This window comes from Sorex araneus, chromosome 6, assembly GCF_027595985.1.
Source record: "Sorex araneus isolate mSorAra2 chromosome 6, mSorAra2.pri, whole genome shotgun sequence".
NCBI classification, from domain to species: Eukaryota; Metazoa; Chordata; class Mammalia; order Eulipotyphla; family Soricidae; genus Sorex; species Sorex araneus.
This window is the reverse complement of record NC_073307.1, coordinates 65,333,118-65,344,905: the sequence shown is the minus strand read 5'-3', so window position 1 is coordinate 65,344,905 and position 11,788 is coordinate 65,333,118. Positions and strand designations below refer to the sequence as shown.

Here is an 11,788-nt window from a genome sequence, read left to right as displayed (position 1 = left end):
TACATTCTTTGTATTTTCTGCAATTTTCCTTCAACAATTCAGCATAGATACTCTTATCTAGCACTTTCTTTTAACTAAGCATAATACAATTTTTTAAAAGTAAATTAATTTTTTTCTGTTTTTTCGACCACATTTATGGGGCTCAGGGCTTACTCCTGATTGGTGCACAGGGATCACTCCCAGTGGTTCTAAGGGAATGCTGAGTGCTGGCTCAATATACCTAGATGGACTGTGTGCAAAGCAAGTACCCTGCCTGCTGTACTACCTTTCTGGCCTCAGTGTTATTAATGTACTATAATTTTAAGCCTTTATTGATGCAGATTTGTTCAAACCTTTGTCATAAATAATGCTAAAACAAAAATCTTTAAAACTGTGTATTTTTTAAATTGTGAAATGTTTTCCTTATGGAATTAAACACTTAAAGTAAGATTGTTCAGAGAAAAGATCTGTGCATTTTTTCTTTTAGTAGCTGCTGCTTCTAGAGGGCATATATTGCTTGTTGTTGTTGTTTGGTGGGGAGTTTTTGCAATCAACCATCCCTTTTTTCATTTTCTGGTAACAACACCTCTAGATAATTTTCTTTAGATAATTAGTTCTCCTTCTCACTTAATCTTTGTGGTTTTAAGTGGCACTGAATTCTTCTACTTCTACTTTTAGTCAAAAGCTATTTAGTATCCCAATAGCTAAAGAGTTTTATTATTTAGGAGTGGGCTTATGACTCAATTCAGGCAAATAAAATTAAAATTAGAAACATTCCTCCCTGCTGGACTTGCTGCTGTAAACCTCTTTTAATGAAAATGTCTTTCATCCAGGACAAAGATAGGAAAAGAAACAAAAGGTTCTGATGATAGCATTTTGATTGACTGATCCAACTATGTCTAGATTTTCAGTTATGAAAGTTTATAAATAAAAAAGATTTAAGGGAAGGTTAGGCTGTATTTTGTTACTAGTGACTAAAAATGTCTTCAGTAAAACACTGCCTGCCTATCACCAGAATTTTTGTGGGTCACACTCCAAACAAAATGTAGATAAATATTTTCTTCATTTCTTGCCAGCACTGAACCGTGAATCTTATATTTTTGTCAATGTAAAAGACTTTAATTGCTATCTCACTGTCATTTAAATGTTTCCCTAACTCTAGTGGGGTTGAAATTCTTCTCATATATTTTTGTACTCTGTATAGACTTTGCATATTTTTTATGTTTTTATGAGTCATTCTTTTCTGATCTTTCTACAGGATCTCTTTTATTTGGGATTTTCTATATATGAAGGTACTGTTTTTTCATAATTGCCTTTTTCTTGTTTGTGGTGGCATTCAGTTGTTAACTGAATGTGCATTCACTCATAAACTCACTGACAGTAATCTGTGTCACTACCGCTCCATTGAAACAATTTTTGGAAAAAGTCAGTGACTCCATACTCATCAAATACAATAAACTCTTTAATGTGGTCATCAAGCAGCTTTTATTTTGTATTGATTCCCTATTGTACATCAGGATCTGTGTTAGACACCCATGGTATGAAGATAAGTAAGTTTTTACTCTCAGAATTTATAACATTATAGTCATCAAGAAGATAAGCATAATTTCAATATGAATTGTTTTTATTTTTTTTATTTTTTATTTTATTTTTTTTTAAATTAGTTCTTTTTTTTTGTTGTTGTTGTTGTTTTGGTCATTCTTTTTTTTTTTTTTTTAAATTTATTTATTTTTAATTAGAGAATCACCGTGAGGGTACAGTTACAGATTTATACACTTTTGTGCTTATACTTCCCTCATACAAAGTTTGGGAACCCATCCCTTCACCAGTGCCCATTCTCCACCACCCGTAAACCCAGTGTCCCTCCCACCCTCCCCAATCCCATCTCCCCCCCACCCCACCCTGCCACTGTGGCAAGGCATTCCCTTCTGTTTTCTCTCTCTAATTAGCTGTTGTGGTTTGCAATAAAGGTGTTGAGTGGCCGCTGTGTTCAGTCTCTAGCCCTCATTCAGCCCGCAACTCCCTTCCCCCACATGGCCTTCGACTACAATGTAGTTGGTGATCGCTTCTCTGAGTTGACCTTTCCCCGGAACGTGAGGCCAGCCTCGAAGCCATGGAGTCAACCTCCTGGTACTTATTTCTACAGTTCTTGGGTGTTAGTCTCCCACTCTGTTATTCTATAAAATTGTTTTTATTTTTATGTCTGCTACTCAGTTTGCATTTATGGACTGAACTATGCTCCCCCTTCATGTGCTAAAATCAGCCCCCACTCCTCAAGATGTAATTGCATTTGAAGACAGGTATTGGAAGAAGTGATTATGTTTCTATAGAGTCTGTCATCTACACCCTAATCCAATGAGACTGATGTCCTTACAACAGAGATTAGGACACATAGACATTTGCACACCAGAAAGAAGGCAAATGTAAAGGCAGAGAGGATGGTTATCTACATCCCAAAGAGAGAGGTCTCTGAAGAGAAGAACATGTCTACACCACAATTTCAGAATTCTAGCCTCTGAGACTGTGAGAAAGTGCATTTTCTTGTTTTTTACCACCTAGTCTGTGTAAGAACAGTGTAAGAACACCTAGCTTCTTAGACTGTGGATAGCTAGCCCACATGGAGTTGTGTAACTGACTGTGGGGGTCTTGAAAAATTTGGCCAAAGTAAAAGTTTTCTGAATACAACAAGGACCAAAATTAATTAGAAATTAAACATGGATGGAATCCAAGGAGTTTCTGCCAAAATTCACTAATGCTACTTTTCCCAGGTGAAAAAGTATCACAAGTAGAAAAATTTCAAGAAGTCCTGCTCTAAAGGACTGGGCCTGTTTATGGAGCTAAGCACTGGTCTGTCGGAAAGGCAGGGGATTTGGCAGTGGCAGTAGCTATGTAAGCTTTCTTAACCGGGATCCCATTCCTATTCCTACCACCATTATCATAATGTGTCAGGTGGGCCAATGTGAAGAAAGGCTGGTGTCATTTGGACAAGTCATTGTTCCTTGCGTTCTTGGTGCCTCTTTTGTGATGGGTGCTCACTACTAAGCATTAACATATGAAATAAATTTCAAATTTCATGCGTAATTTATTATTTATCATTGGAGAGGCAGAGTCTCTTGCCCACATGCCTGGTTGTCTTTCCCCGGATCCCTCAGAGGGGATGGGCTCCAGCTTCCCTCCCCGCCCTGAGCAGAGCTCCTGGCGGCCAAAGGCCACCAGAACCTAGCCACAGCCATACCCAAGGCCCCTCTCCACATGTTCGGACAGGCCTCACGTATGAAGGTACCGGCAGAGGAACCCAGGTGTGTATAATCCCATCAACGGCCAACATCCAGAGACTTAAAAGCAAGCCTACTTCTCCCTCTGGCAGAAACTAGCAAGCTTCTGAGAGTTTCCTGCCCACATGGGACAGCCTTGCAAGCTTCCCATGGTGTATTCATATGCTAAAGCCAGTAACAAGCTGGATCTCATTCCCCTGACCCTGAAAGAGCCTCCAGTGCAACATAGTTGGGAGGGCCCAGTCTTGAGAGACTTCTAAAATTTCAGGGAAAGGACGAATGTAGAGGTTACTGAGCCCGCTCAAGAAATTGAAGATTAATGACATTTCTTGATGCGTGATTCGTGATCATTGGAGAAAGGGGATTGGGTTACAACAAGTGGTGCTACACAAGCACTACCTCAAACTTGGTGCTGAGGGGTCTCTCAGTGGTGTTCAGAGGACCATGTGGTACCTGGGATTGAACCTGTGCCTTCCTCATGCAAAGAAAATACACTGACTCTTTGACCTGTCTTCCCGAGTCTCTCATGTTTCTTTTGGTGGGTTTATCCACATGCCTCTCTTTTAGGCCTCTTTTCCTGCCATTTTTCTTCTTCTAGACTCTGAACAAGCAGATTAAACTTTTGGCAAGATCCATACATTTTGGTGTTCATGTATAACCTTATTTTGAACCACTCAACACAGAGTAAGTGACTGGATAAAGAAGCAAAATGTTTGACCACTTAGAGATATTTCCCCTTATTTTTATTTTTCAGATCTTCTCTTCTGTGTTTGCCTGTCACTAGGAGCTGCCACCCTGTAGGACCGTGACATCTTAGGCACTAATGAAAAAGAACAGATTGGCCAGAGCACAAGGAATAAAAAGCCCTTGCAAGTCTTGTGCACCTCTACTTGTTAGTTTTCTTCTAGAAGCATGATCTTCTCTTCTTACCCAAATCATTTGTCACTGTTTAAGTACTTCAGGGGAGCTTGCAAACCAGGTGCCCACAGTAGATTTCAGATGTACAACTTTGAAGGCAATAAAAACCACAATCTGGGGACTGGAGCGATAGCACAGCGGGTAGGGTGTTTGCCTTGCACGCGGCAGACCCGGGTTCAATCCCCAGCATCCCATATGGTCCTCCGAGCACCACCAGGAATAATTCCTGAGTGAAGAGCCAGGAGTAACCCCTGTGCATAACTGGGTGTGACCCAAAAAAGAAAAAACAAACAAGCAAAAAAACCCCCACAATCTGTTTTGTCTTCTTGAGAGGTATGTGGAGGGTATGGTTGGAAGGGGATACAGGATTCCATCAAATCCTGTGAAGTTATACAAGATTGTCAGGGCTTTTTTCATCTTGTTTTTTTTTTTTTTTTTGGGTCACACCTGGCGATGCACAGGGGTTACTCCTGGCTCTTCACTCAGGAATTACCCCTGGCAGTGCTCAGGGGACCATATGGGATGCTGGGCTTAGAACCCGGGTCGGCCGCGTGCAAGGCAAACGCCCTACCCGCTGTGCTATCGCTCCAGCCCCCAGGGCTTTTTTCATCTTAAAAAATATTTTCTCCCAGGGCTGGAGCGATAGCACATTGGGTAGGGCGTTTACCTTGCACGCGGCCGACCTAGGTTCGATTCCCAGCATCCCATATGGTCCCCCAAGCACCGCCAGGAGTAATTCCTGAGCATCGCTGGGTGTGACCCAAAAAGCGATATGTATATATATATATATTTCCTCCCAAGTTCTTCCGCTCGTTAACATTGCTGCAATGATCAGGGCTCTGCACATGCCTGGCAATCACACTGTTTGAGTGGTGCTTGCTGCTATGCTCACCAGGGTCTCGTGCTTCATTTTGGTGTATAAGTTCTATATATGTAACTTCCAGGGGGTTGCTGTGGTACTCACACATATGCTTTCTCGGCGTCATTGGCTTTGCAGGGGCACTCACATTTCTTTCTGCTTTGCGTTTTGTTTGGGGGCTAGACCCAATTGTGCTCAGGTCTTACTCCTGGCGCTGTGCTCAGGGATAACTCCCGCTGCTCCGAGGACCATATGGGATGCCTGGGAGCAAAAGCAGGTCTGCCACATGCAAGGCAGGCGACCCTGCTGAACTCTAGCTCTGCCCCCTGCATCTGATGTGGTGCTCGCATTCGAGGAGTGGTCCCTCACATCCTAGGCATGGTGCAGATGGAAATAGCTTCCAGCGCCAGAGATTAGGCAGTAGAGCCGCCAGATCATGCTCTGGGCATGTGCAACCTTGGGGATTTGAACTCAGGACCATATGCTTGTAATACAGGAGTACTTTGCCTAGTGATCTGGGACATGAAATAGGCTATGCCAGAATTTGGAGCTGCCCTGATGCCAACTTTAGCAGCTGCCAGGAAAGGAACTACATATTTAACAACACATACACAGTCTCCCAAGCCTGCCTAAGAGTCCACCTGAGTCCAGGACCCTGTGGATATGTGTTGTCTTTGGTGCTTGTAAGAATATTTTTTCCACACAGACAGAAAGTTCAAATGCATAAATGCATAAGAAAAAAAGCAAAAAATTTTGACAAATCTTAATAGAGGCAATTTCTATCCAATCTGCATTCTAGTGGGCATATTTTAAAAATGTTTTCTTTCTACTATTGAAATTAGATATTATGTTTTTGATGTTTTATAAGCTGTCTTGATTCAACAAACCAGAGGACCTAGAGCCATTCCTATTTTAATAAATTGTAAATCATTTAACTTTCACTGTAAATAATGAACTTTTAATTGGATGGTACTGCCCTCTAGAGTATGTTTGGAGTCTAAAGTACTTGCAACCTGAAATACATAATACTTCGTAGGTTGTTTGTTTGGAAAGGGTGGTATCAAGATCAAATCCAGGACCCAAGATCATTGTCACTGAGATATATGTCCCAATTTCTGCATAGCTTGTTATCAATAAATTTCCTTTTGTTTGCTATGTTACAGTTGGGTTTATTTTGTTGCAGATATTTGTGACTTTTACTTCAGGTCTCTAAAACTCACAACAAAATACTGCTACAAAAGAGGACCTGGACTGATGAACTGATTGTGGATGAACACACAGAGTTTACTTTTCAATATAAAAAAGAGCCCCTCTGGAGTACTGGCAAAGGGTTAGTGTTGAAATATTTGTATGCAGTTATAATATTTGTATGCAATATTATAGATTATACAGTTATCTATAATCCAATCATAGATAACTGTACTTTCACAGTGATGAAAAAAATTATTTTTAAAAAAGAAATCTGGGGGGTATGCTGGGGAGATTGGTGGTGGGAAATGTACACTGGTGGAGGGATGGGTGTTTGAACATTGTATGACTGTAACTCAAACATCAAAGCTTGTAACTGTATCTCACAGTGATTCAATAAAATTTTTTTTAAAAGGCACTCTGATGAGAATCTCTCTACATTAATCCTTTACATTAAAGAGTAAATGTGCTTGAAAGTTCCAAACATCACACCAATTTAGCCAATAACAATAGAACAATAAGAGTGTCACTTTTTTGGGGGCAGCTACACCCAGTGATGCTCAGGGTTTACTCTGAAAGTTAGAACACCAAATTCCTGGCTCTGCACTCAAGAATTACTCCTGGCAATGCTTGGGGACCCATATGGGATTCTGAGGGTTGAATCCGGGTCAGCCACATGCAAGGTAAATGCCCTCCCCACTGTACTGTCACTCAGGCCCAAGCGTGTCAGTTTCGGAGGCCAGAGATATAGTACAGTGCACAGGGTGCTTGCCTTGCCTATGGTTGATCTGGTTTGATTCTCAACATGACATGGTTCCCCAAACATCAGCAGGTACAGCTGTAGGGAGCTGTTTGGGTGCATGTGTCCATGGAGGGCTCTACTGAGGTGGCCCGGGCAATCCCAGCACTGCCTGAGAAGTGAACTACTAGCAGGGTCAGCCAAGGATTTCCAGGAGTGGCCCCCCAGAAGCTCTGTACACTGCTTTGGAATCTCCTTCCCCCACAAAACTCCAGTTCCGACATACTCACTATCAACAGTGTAATTTTTTTGTCCTAGAGCTTGTTCGTTCATAGGAGATAGATATCTGTCACTGTCACTGCCATCCAGTTGCTCGAGCGGGCACCAGCAATGTCTCCATTGTGAGACTTGTTACTGTTTTTGGCATATTAAATACACCATGGGTAGCTTGCCAGGCTCTCCGAGAGGGGTGGAGGAATCGAACCTGGGTCAGCCATGTGCAAGGCAAATGCCCTACTCGCTGTGCTATCACTCCAGCCCAGGAGATAGATACAGGGTTTAAAAAATTTTTTTTTTTTTTAATACATGGGCAGGAGTGATAGCACAGAGGGTAGGGCGTTTGCCATGCACGCGGCCGACCCAGGTTCGATTCCTCTGCCCCTCTTGGAGAGCCCGACAGGCTACTGAGAGTATCTCGCCCACATGGCAGAGCCTGGCAAGCTACCCATGGCGTATTAGATATGCCAAAAACAGTAACAACAGCAAGTCTCACAATGGTGATGTTACTGGTACCTGCTTAAGCAAACTGATGAGCAACAGAATGACAGTGACAGTGATCCTAGGGTTAAATCCATAGTCTACCCCATGATTGTGAAATTTCCGTGAATTTATTTATAATCATTACTGGACTTCATTTCCAGTTTCACCTAATTTTTCTGTTTCTGATTTCAACTGATTTCTCCTGTTCTTATTTTTTACAGATTCATAATTTAATGAGGTGCTTGTGAGAAAGTTAGAACAGCAAATTGTGAGGATAAACTCTGTGAGTGCAAACACAGAGCATAGGTAGCCCTAGACTGAGGAACAGCTTTGGCCATGGGCAGCGTTTGTGAGTTCACAGCCTTCTATCCACCTTGCGCTGCTCTGTAAGCTCGTATTTATTCTCCGTGTGGAAGACCTCACCTTCTTGGTGTCTGGGCTTTCGCAGCTTCTTTTTGAAGTAAGCGTCAGTGAGATGCTCTGGGATTTTCACACCACTGAGATCAACTTTGGCGGAGGTGGCAGTGACGAGTTCCTGGCGTGCTCTATGTAGAGGAACTTTACTCAGGACAACCGCCCTCTTGCCTCTGAGGCTGCCCCGGGAGAATGATAAGAACCTTCCCAGGAGTTGCTGGGATGCATTTTCCCACATGCCGACTGAGGGGCTTTCCCGCCCCCTCTCCACCCCAGAATTTCAGAAACAAATTTATTTTGTCTGTGATTAGAGATAAAGGGTAGTGGAAAAAGATTACTTTACTTCTGGAAATTCAAACGACACTGAGATAGCAATGTGAGGACGTGACACTGAAAAGAAGTGTAAGAGTGAGCACGTTTTGAATGCACGCATTTTTAGTGGCTCATGATACATCCAAATAGAAAACACTAACATGTACCTGGAATTAAGATATTTTTATTTTTTTAAATTTATTTATTTTTTAATTAATTTTTTTTCATATAGCACAATCTTTTATTTTTTTTATTTTTTTTAATAAATTTTATTGAATCACCATGTGGAGGGTTACATAGTTCTCTTGGAATTAAGATATTTTTAAACATTAAGCCACGTGATGATTTTTTTCCTTTATACTGCCCACATAACTCTTTAAATGCTAATTTAGGACTCTTCCATTTAGTTGTACTTTTAACAATAAACTGTGGGCCAACACTAGCATAGATCATGTCATTTCAGTAATATCTTGCTCAAAACTCACTTTGCAGCTTTGATAGAATGCTTTCCTTCTTTCTCTCTTTTTAATTTTTATTTTCTGAGGGAGGGGCCACACCCAACAGTGCTCAGGAATCTCTGCTGGTGGGGCTTGGGGGCCATATGTGGTGCTGCCTGCTGTCTATTTCTCTGGCACCTAGACTGTTTTCTAAAGATGCTGTGGGTGTAGTTGGTTTTCTTCTCCTTCTTCCAGAGCACCTCCTCAGTCGGCGGTACCCAGGCATCCTGTGAGCTCCATCACGGGGCACCCCTTCTTTTCAACACTGACTGGCTTTCTGACCCTGCAAGAACCTTCTTTATCTTCTCAGTCTTGGACTTGGCAGCAGAGAGTTTCCTCTTGTACGGGGCCTTCTGGGATATATAGCTGACAGGGAATATTGCCAATCTCTCGGACTAGGTCCAGGTTACGGCTGCAGTGGGGCTTCCTCTTCTTTAGCTTTTTAGCCTTGGGGTGACAGTTCTTTTTACCCTTGCCCTTTGGGCCAATAATCTTGGGTCCTAGTTTCCTCTTAGCAGCTGGCTTCTCCACCTTTTCCCCGCCCCCCCCACCTTGCAAGATGGGCTGTTCCTTTCTTAGTTTTAATAACAAAGTATCGAGATATACTCCAGACACCATATAATTCACCCATTTACACTGTACAATAAGCCAGGAGACTGCTTCAGTGGCAGAACACATGCCTAGAACGTGCCAGGCTCTTAATTCAATCCCAGATACCACATGACCCCCAAATAATTGCCTACTATGTTCCTGGTTCCCCCACCCCCAAGGACCACTGGGGTGGCCCCTTCATCCAGAGTGCCTTGGCCCACTCCTTGTTTGTTGTGCCACACCCTGCAGTACTCAAGCTTGCCCCTGGCTTTGTGTTCAGGGCTCACTACTGGTGGTGCTTGGGTCCAACCCAGGCTGGCTGCATGCAGCCAAATCCCCTACCCACTGCCCTATATCTCTGACGCATAATCCCATTAAAACAGATAAACACAATGTTTCTACAACCAGTTTTAGAACATTGTTTTAATCATCCCTCCCATTAATGGTCATTCCTCATGACCATTACCAATACCCTGCTTTAGTCAATCAATAATCTACTTTTAGTCTATGGATGACCTATTCTGACATTTTTCTAAATAAAATCCTCAAATGTATATTTTATTAAAGTTGTTAAATTTAGCATTTTTAACTTTATTTCAATACCACGGTTTACAAATATGTTCATAATGCATAGTACAGTTGTTACAGGCTTTGATGTTCAACACCAAACCTGAACACCACCTGAAGGACCTTCTCTCCACCACTGTCCCCATTTTCCAAATCACCACACAAACCTGCCCCTTCGCAGGAATGCAATAATTTGTTTAATATTGCTTGTTGCGACCAAATGGCTATAGGGTTCATCAAAAATATTTCAGTAAAAGTAAAATTTTGAAAATTATTCTATCTCACATGGGGTTGTTAAGCTTTTGAGGATTTATTAAGCGGGTACTAGTTGAGGCTTTGGGGTTATTATTTTTGTTTATTGGGTGGTTTAGTTGGCTTTTATGTTGCTTTCCCACATCATGTGGTGTGCTCCTACTGGAGTTTCAGTACTGTGAAATCCGGAGGTGCTGCACAGCCCCCTACGTGGCTGCAAAGCCCAGAAATGTCAGATCTGTAGAGCCAGGGTGAGTCTTAGAGTGCCTCAGTGAAGCTGTGGGCTTAGGCTGTTGGTGTGGTGGCAGCAGCGGGGTGGGGGCATCTGCTGGGGTCTCAGCAGGGTGGGGATTTGGCCTGCCTCCCGCCCAAGCGCACCCCAGAATCTTCAGCTGGGAGACTGGGGTGCCCATGACTTCCAGCTGCTTGGCTTGCGTCTCCTTGGAGATTCAGCTCATGACCTGCAGGGAGGGTCGGCAGGTGATATGCTGGCAGTTGTGGAAGGCAGGCTTGAATGATGTTTTAAAGGCTCACTTACATGGTATAATACACAGTATTTAATTCTTGAAAACATTAAAAAGTTTTAAAATTGCTTTTTTCCCCTTCTGTGGCCATCGCTGAAGTGGTAACTGCCAAAATGAAGTTCAATTCTTTTGTGACTTCTGACCAGAGCAAGAACCATAAGAGGCATTTCAATGCACCTTCCCACATTCGTAGGAAGATTATGTCCTCCCCTCTTCCCAAAGAGCTGAGACAGAAGTACAATGTGTGATCCATGCCCATCCGGAAGGACGATGAGGTTCAGGTTGTGAGGGGACACTACAAAGGTCAGCAAATTGGCAAAGTAGCCCAGGTTTACAGGAAGAAATATGTCACCTCCATTGAACGAGTCCAGTGGGAGAAGGCAACTGTCTATGTGGGCATTCACCCCATGTGGGCATTTACCCCAGTAAGGTGGTTATCACCAGACTAAAACTGGACAAAGATCGCAAAAAGATCCTTGAACGCAAAGCCAAGTCTCGCCAAGTAGGAAAGGAGAAGGGCAAATATAAGGAAGAAACGCTTGAGAAGATGCAGGAATAAAGCTATATACAACTTGATTAAAAACTGTAAAATGAAAAAAAAGTTTTAAAATTAATACTTATATAGATATACTTCATTTCATTTACCAACTTATTAATTTACTTTTGGTTTTATCCATATTTGGTTATCATAAATAATACTGTTATGTATATTTACATACATTTATTGGTGTGTACACATTATTTAATTTCTTTAGGGTATATACCTAGGAGTGGATTGCTGAGTCCTAGAAATATATCCAAACTTTTTTTAAAAAATTTTTTTACTAGAGGCTGGAGCAATAGCACAGCAGGGAGGGCATTTGCCGTGTGTGCGGCTGACCTGGGTTCGATTCCCAGCATCCCATAAGGTCCCC

The 11,788-nt window shown here is 42.3% G+C and overlaps 1 pseudogene; it reads left to right on the top strand.

Annotated features, from left to right (window-relative positions):
* The first annotated feature begins 10,978 nt into the window (after nt 1–10,978).
* Nucleotides 10,979–11,469, top strand: LOC105943298 (60S ribosomal protein L26-like; annotated as a pseudogene).
* Nucleotides 11,470–11,788: the final 319 nt, after the last annotated feature.